This window comes from Giraffa tippelskirchi, chromosome 12, assembly GCF_054371585.1.
Source record: "Giraffa tippelskirchi isolate mGirTip1 chromosome 12, T2T-mGirTip1v1.2.pri, whole genome shotgun sequence".
Lineage (NCBI taxonomy): Eukaryota > Metazoa > Chordata > Mammalia > Artiodactyla > Giraffidae > Giraffa > Giraffa tippelskirchi.
Genome location: NC_137286.1, coordinates 21666935 through 21674939, shown reverse-complemented (window position 1 = coordinate 21674939; position 8005 = coordinate 21666935).

Sequence of the window (8005 nt, the reverse complement as noted above, 5' to 3'; positions counted from 1 at the left end):
CTGGTCCTGCAAAGGGTTGGGGGCTTTTAAAAGGTCCCCTATTGCCATGACTTTGGCTTTCTATCCTTCTAAAAAGTGGCTTCCAGCCCAGCCACTGTCATGGGCTCACTTCTTGATCCTACAGAAAACGGAACCCGCCTGTTCTCCAACCTTCTACACCCTAGAGTCCATCAAGAATGGCAGCTGCACTCCTGTAGCCTTCACATCACAGCATTTCTGGTGCTAATCCCTGGTTGGTGCAGTCCTCTCCCCTGCCCGCCAGACTTCTAGAGCCTGGACGTGATTCAGCAACAGAACCAAAATTGTAATGCCTTTATAGGTCAGACAGAAATAACACAAAATCGTAGGGATTGGGATAAAATACAGTGGGTTGGCATTATCTAAAAATATTTTTATTTGCCTAAATTCTCCCCTCATTTCTTTTTCCTTTGTTTCTCCTATGCCTATCCTTACTAATTATAATAATTTTTGTTAAAGTATCTACCAAAAAGTGATTTTTATTAAGTGCACTACCAAAATAGATCTGCATAAATAGGTGCTTAAACATCTTTGCACGCATTTAAAAATGTGTGAGTAGCTTTTAAATGTGCAAGTTCCTTAACAGCATTTAAAAAAAACCTTCATTGTTTTTCACATTTGCACATAGAGTACATGTGTACAACAACACTTAACTTGGGTTTTCTTGAAAAAACTTTGGACTAATTTATATGAATTTTAAAACCTATCATTTGAATGAAAAAGTCAATCATGAAGGCAGTAGTTCCCTCCCCCTTCTCTTCTCAGAAAAAAATTTTTTTGAAGTTTGTTTACAAAGATGCACTATGTTTTATCTCTTGGCTTAGAAAAGAGGAGCTTTTGAGAGGGTTACCTTTATTTCTTTTTTAGCTTTCTCTTCCTTAGCCTCTAGGTACTCACTGAAAACCACGTTGTTAGATCGCTCCTCAATTTCCCAAGAACTACTCTCCAGTCCTGTCTGCAGAGAGGTGGTTACCCTCTCTGTTCTCACGGCCTCGGCAAAAAACTGGTCTCAAATGCTACTGCCATTGGGGAGGAGGTGCGAGGCCAGCTCTTTTCGCTGATCATGGTGAGGGCAGAGTTTTTAGACTGACTGGACCCTTACTGGCAAAGGGAGGAAGCGAGAGAGCGCCCTGGATGCTGCAAGTGGGCCTCTTGGGACCGACAGCCTTCGAGTGGAGGAGCCTACCTGAGCCTATCCAGTGGGGAGGACCCAGCACAGCCAGGAAGATTTGCGGTGTAGGACCTTCGTGCCCCACGCTGAAGATTTGCTGAAATACCGGGTCTTGCCGCAGGAATAGGCTCCTGGCCTATAGAGCTCTGGTGATCCTAGCAAAGACAGATCCTAGTGTGGATTGCAGTTTCTTTCCAAAACCTGAAAGCACCAGCTTGGGATTTCGCCTACCAGGTGCATGGCTGGGAGGCATCCTCCCTGTCCCCTCCTCGGCCCCGCGCGTCTAATCTCCACACAAGGGACAAAGGCCGAGGCTGTGAGGGCTACAGCTAGAAAGCGTTTCCCCAAGCTAGTAAAAAATGACCCCTGCACATAACAACGTGCGGGCTTTCTCTTCTGGTTACCTCCTCTCCTAATGTGCACTGAAATCCTTTTATCAGTATTTTTTTAATGAAATGATTTATTTCTTCACTGTATCTAAGATGATGAAAAGAGTTGAGCCGGACCCCAAGATGCACTCCAGAGCAAGGAAAACCTGATTATAACCCGAACTCCAGCGACCGCGAGGCGAGCTGCCTCGTCTATTTCCCACGCACTTGGGCCCAACTAGTTAATTACGAGTTCTAATTTTATTGCATCTCAGCTCCTCCCGGTTTTCCCCACTATAGTGGTCTTAAAAAGAAACACCCACAGGGACACAACAAAATGCATTCCCAAGAAAGACGAGCGTGGATTTCTCTGCCTGTAGATAGATTTGAGAGCGCACGGGGAAGCAGATGGGCGCATCCTGGCAGCCGGGGAACGAATCCCAGGGAAGAGCAGCTCTTTTCCCATTCTTCTGTACCTCGCTGTGCCCGTCTCCCTGCGGTTCCGCCCGGGCGGTCCCCGGGGACGCCGCGGATTCCCGCGGTCGCTGCAGTTTCCGCTTCCAAACCCTGCGGTAGCCTGGGCCGGAGGCAGGGGTGGGGAACAGAGTACGCATCAAGTCTGATCCCTGTCTCCCGCTCCTGCCCGGTCAGTCCTGACCTCCTCGGCGGGCGCGGGGTCTGTGCCCCCAGTGAGGAGTCATCGTTGCGGGTGCTCTTTCCCGCAGGCTCTCTGCGCGTGCGGCCTGGGGCGGGTTTGTCTCCTTGAGGTCGTGGAGGGGACAGACACCTACAGTAAACGGGCTTCTCTTGGGGCTTCGACGTGAACTGTCCCCGCAGAAGAGGGAAATTCGGAGAGCGGCGACACCAAGACACAGGGGTTTATACACCGTGGGATCTCGTTTAACCTGAGTGTCTCGTGTGCTCTTATCTAACCTAAGTCTCTGATTGCCCTGAAAAAGAAAAAGAAAAGAAAAAAGAAAGACGGTAATACTGCCTTTGTAAGTTTATCGTGAATGCTTGGACGTTGGGAGCCCTGAGCAAATGGTAAGATGGGTTGGGCAAGGGTGGTCCCAACACTCCCCTTCGAGGCGCGGAGTCGTTTGCAGTTTCAGGCTCTCCCGCCCCAGTGCACGGACAGTTCACAGCCCAGGGCCCCGAGTACCTCCTGGGGACAGCAAGAGGATCCAGCCCGAACCGTGCAAGATGGGCTCTCGGTGAATCATAACAAGAGTGATGCTCAGGATTGTCTTGGACCATGATGGGGAAAGGTACGGAGGTTTGGAACTCAGTGGAGAGTTGAGGGTGGAGGAGGAATTGGAAGGGAGAACTAGAATTTTCGGGCTATGACAGTTTCGTGGATTTTCAACCTTGCCCAACCGTGGTAAAAATTGCGCGAGCGCAATCAAATCTGCACCTGTAGGTGGCGCTATGATGAGGAGACTGTCTGCAGAAAGGTAGCCAGGGACTCAAAGAAAGCCGGAAATTTTTCGTGAATCTTACCCTAACTTTTCTGCTCTTAAACCAGGATTCCTGTTTTTGGAGAGAGAAAGCGAGGACAGTGTAGCATGAGTCTCCGTTCTTGAGGTCAGCGCGGGGCTGATCAGTGGTGGAATTAGGCTGGAGAAGGCGACAGGTTGGAAATCCCGCCATCTCGACCGCACGGCACCAGGTGGTCCCATCACCCTCTCCATTGCCTGGGTGTGAGGACTCACGGAGCTGCGCAGGACCCGAGGCGACTCGTGAGGACACTGTGCCAACTACAACCTCCCCCGCCCCCCGCAACCCCCCCCCCCACGAGAGGACCGAGGAGTGAGAGAGTCTGGGTTCTCTGCATCCCTGAAAACGAGAGGAACGCCGATGCTTAGCACCAAGGCTGGCCCGCACATTGACTGCAGTCCTTTGAAGCCTGCAGGCAACCCCAACCACGCTGCGTTCAACAAAACCTGGACCCTGGTGGGGGACCCGAAGGGTTTGTATGTGCTTGAGATCCGAAACCTAGGCTTACGGGCACGGCCTGGTTATCGTTTGTCTTTTCTAGGAACCTTTAGGCCAATCGGGTCTTCAGTAGGAGGCAGCCCCACTGCCTTCTTAAAGACCCCCAAAGCCTGTTCTTCCCACAGGCAGCAGCAATTCTCTTTAGCCAGCGCTGCTCAAGGCTGTAGAGTAACCGCGGACAATGTTCTCGTCACCGAGCTCTGTGGCTTCTACAGATGCTTCGAACCAGGCAGGTCGAAGCGTCCCTTGGGCAGGACGCTCAGCCTGGCGTCTCTGATGGACTCCGCCCTGCTCATGTCCCCAGCCATGATCCGATCCTTGATCGCACTTGCCACTCTGCAGCCAAGAGTTTTGCCCCTTGCCCCCAAAATGTGTTCTTTTTCATTTGTGGATTTAATAAACAAATATAACCATATCACATGGGGGCAACGCGCCGTCCTTCTGAAAACAATTCCGCTGTTGAAAACTAAAAAATGGGTGTAATTTGCGTTCAGAAAGTGATGTCGGGGTCACAGCAATTTCCCGGGCCGTTATTTATTTTTACTTTAAAGTCTTTAGGGAAGGTTTGCTTATATACTCGGGAACCTTCCAATGCGAGGGCACCAGCAATCCCGCTTGCCTTCAAAGCGGGGGGAAGGGGGGTGGAGAACAATTACTGAGTGACGCTAATGTGGGGAAACTGAAAAGAAATGTCGATTGTTTTTATTGTAACAGAAGGAGTGTGCAAACAGAAAAACCAACCCGGGGTGATCGGAAACAGGCAGGCGGAGAATTAAAAGCGGGTTTCAGGCGGCAACAAGCCCCTCCCCTGCCCTCGGAAGGAGAAAGCGGGTGAGGAGCGCTCGCAGCCCCGGGGCGGATCCCACGGCCAGCGGTGGGATTGCTGCGCTCCCGCAGGACTCCGCGGGCTGCTGCCCTCTGGGGAAAGGGTCTCAACCGTGAGCACCAGCAGCCGGAAGGCAGCGAGAACGTGGGGAAGCCTTAGAGACTTTCGGAGAATTTTCCAGGTTCCTCTTGGGGGCCCCAGCGGCCTCTCCTTGGGCTGGTGCCTCCGGATGCGTCCGCAGCCCGGCGAAGTACAGGCTGGCAGGTCAGTGTCTGGACACCCCTCCCCTCACCACCACCACCACCACCCAGGCCTGGCTGAGGCTGAGCGCCGGGCAGGCGGTCTCTCCCACACCCCCTGGCTCTTCCCTCTAGCCGCCGCCTCCGACCCCGCCCGCGGCCCCGGGTGCAGATAAGGTCCAGCCCGCGGCCCAGGGTGGACCCTCCCTCTCCTTAGGCACCGGGTGCGCTTCCGGCTGCCACGTGCGGCAGCAGACGCTGGGAGGTCCAGTGGGCAGAGGGGCAGCCGCTGACCCTACCAGGCCGGAACGTAGCATCGGGCCGATTCGGGTTGGAACCCGCGGTCCCGGCGTTGGCAGCGCAGTTTGGCGAGGACCGGAGAAGTCCGGCCTCTTTTTCTCTCTACGAGGCGTGCAATCCTTCACTTACTCTGGAAGAGGCGCTCCCGTGGGGGGACCGTATCGGAGGTCTTGCCTCTACCGTATTCTCCCTCAGACGACTGGAAGAAGTAACTGGGTTTTGAAAACCCATCCCCGAGCTCACACTCTGGCTGCTTTCGATCCCCGAAACTCCCCCGGGCACGGCGAGTGGCGGCCGTCGTCGCCTGGGCCTCACTCTTGGTCCTGTCTTTTCCCGACAGAGGGGCAAGTTGGAGGAATCTGCTCCTTAACATTCTCCTCGGCAACTCTAGTCTCCCTAAAAGCGCCTGGGAATAGCAGGACCCCTCTCCCGCGCATACACACGCCCCTCTCAACCCACCCTCGCGCTCCCGTCCCATCTGCGGTCGTCGCTGACCTGCAGGACCGAGAAGCAGGGGCGAGGCGGAGCCGCCCGGGACGTCGGTCCGGGTTGGAGAACCGGGGGGGTCCCCACTCCCCGCAAAGCCTGTGGCGCCTGGGTCGGGGGGGGGCGGCCTCGGAAGGAGCCAGATTCCAGTTCCTTCCCCGCATCTCTTCCCAGACCCCGCTGGTGCCAGGAGGGGCACGCCGCAGGTGATCACCCGAAGCACTGGGACCGCTGACAGATATATGAAGATTTTACGGCATCTGGCCGGGGCCCGCAAGGGCAGGGAAGGAGTCCAGCCAAAGGGGCGCGCTAAGTTCCCCAGCCGCGAGCCGGGACCCGGCCGTCTCTGAAGTCCCCGGGCCCCGACTCCCCTCGGGCCCGTGCACAGGTCTGTCCCCGCCAGTGTCGTATGGAGTCTCTCCACCCCCTTGAAGCCCCCTCCTTCACACGCTCCCGTCCAGCCAGCTTCCAGTCTCCCACTGAGCAAATATTTACCCGGAGGACGGGTCGCTCCTCCGAGAACTAGACAGCGCCCTGGGAAGGGCTTTTGGCTTCTTCCCGGCCTGTGTCAGCTGCAGGCCTTACTTGTTTTGGTCTTAAATTTCTTTAGCCGAAATTCTTCCGATCTCTGTGTGATCTCCCGGGTTCAGAGGGGGCAGTAACCAGGGGGCGCTGACCTCAACTGACCCTTGCTTTTTCTCTGCATCCCTAAGCCTACTTATTGGCCCTTACTGTTTCTCTCTCCCTTTCTCCCCCCCACCCCACACCACCAACCCCCCTTTCCCGCTTTAGGTCACTGTCTCTCGCCGGGTCTCAGGCTACCTGGCCACAGAGCTCAGTGTGCGTCCTGGCAGAGGGGTGGCGGGGGGGAGTCTGCATCAGCCCCTTCATCTAGGGTCGGGCGCCTTTGTCTGTCCCCTGAAGCTTCGACTCTTCTTGCCCCCGGAGCCCCGGCCTCAGGTTGCCCCTAATAATTAGTGCTCCCGAACAAGATCCTTCTCTCGCTCTCGGGAATGCGCTGAGCTGAGAGTGCCAAAGATCCGCACTCGCCAGCGTTAGAGGGCCTGTTCGGCCGAAAGAGACGCGGAGCAGGGGGCCAAAACCGCGCGCGACCACAGGTGGAAATGGTGAGATAGCAGCAAACCTGTTGGTGTGTGTGTCAGTCGCTCAGTCGTGCCGACTCTTTGCGACTCCGTGGACTGTAGCCCGCCAAGCTCCTCTGTCCCGAGAATTCTCCAGGCAAGAATCCTGGAGTGGGTTGCCATTTTCTTCTCCAGGGGATCTTCCTGACCCAGGGATTGAACCTAGGTCTCGCGCGTTGTGGGCAGATTCTTCATCGCCCGAGCCACCAGGGAAGCCCAAACTGGTTGGAGAGTCCGGGGAAATATGAGGAAACTGAGGGATTTGGGGGCAAACGAGAGGGTGTTGTGTGTTAGGTCCTCCTAGCCAGAGGGCGAAACAAGATGAGTCTCTGGATCACTCCAGGCTGGTGCTGCAGAACTGCTAAAGCCCTCACATAGCGTAAAGAAGCACATCGCAGCACTGGGTCTTGGTCAATTAGAAGGCGATCGGCCTTTTATCAACATCACAGCCCAGCAAAGTCTGAGAAGCCCTCACTGGACTGGGCACAGAGTCCCCGCAGGGGTTGCTACTCACTGTGTGTTAGTGAGAGGGAAGAGGGGTCAGAGGAACTCTTGATCGAGATGCCCAGCACGTTCATCCCTTCGCACAAGCCTAAGGCAAAATTGTATGCTCCCCTCAGATGTCGCAGACTCAAATTGCCCCAACAGAGATCTGCTGCTTTTCAAATTTGGGATCCACAAAGGCCCTCCGAGTTGTAGAACACCTGTATTACATGTAGATGCCACGTAACAGGTATTGGGGGGTCAGCCCCTTGTGAAGTCGCTGTCAAGTCAAACTTGGAGATTTTAAACAGTTGAAACAGAAACAAGTGCAAAGGTAGACAAGTTCAAATATGTCTAGTTGTGGGACTTTCCACAAGAAGCTGGTTGTAAGGAATTAAGGATGTTTCACGTCACTGTTCCTTTATCTTTCAAATCCTTCATATCTGTACATTTCAACTTAGAGTGCACCCCTGCCATGGAAGTGTGAGGATCTGGAGATTACTGCGCATTTCAAAAAGCACAGCTGATCATGAGTTTTTCCTGGGCTCTTGTCACTTACTGGCCTAGACTGGGGCCCAATCAGCTTCCCTATGTGTAAACCAGAGCCCATCCCTCAGGACTGAAACTTTTGCACACCAGAAGGAGGTAACGTTATGACTGTCAAGAGGCAGTGTCAATAGCCTCGACCCTGTCAATAGTCTCGACCCTAAAGCAGTGCAAACTTCCAGGTCCATTAAAAATGTTTCCCGCCTTGCTTTTAATTTTGATTAGCATTCTCCATAACCCATACTCCAAATGTGAATAACTTTGACCGCTAAAAAGACTACTGTACACTTTACATTAGACTTAGCATGAATGAAAAGGAAAATTAGGACGGTAGGCTGAATTGCAGGGGCCTCTGGCAGCTAGTGAGATGTGGGAATCACATACATGTGCAGGTTCGGTGTTCACGTTCTTAGGAACGAGTCTCTTTCATA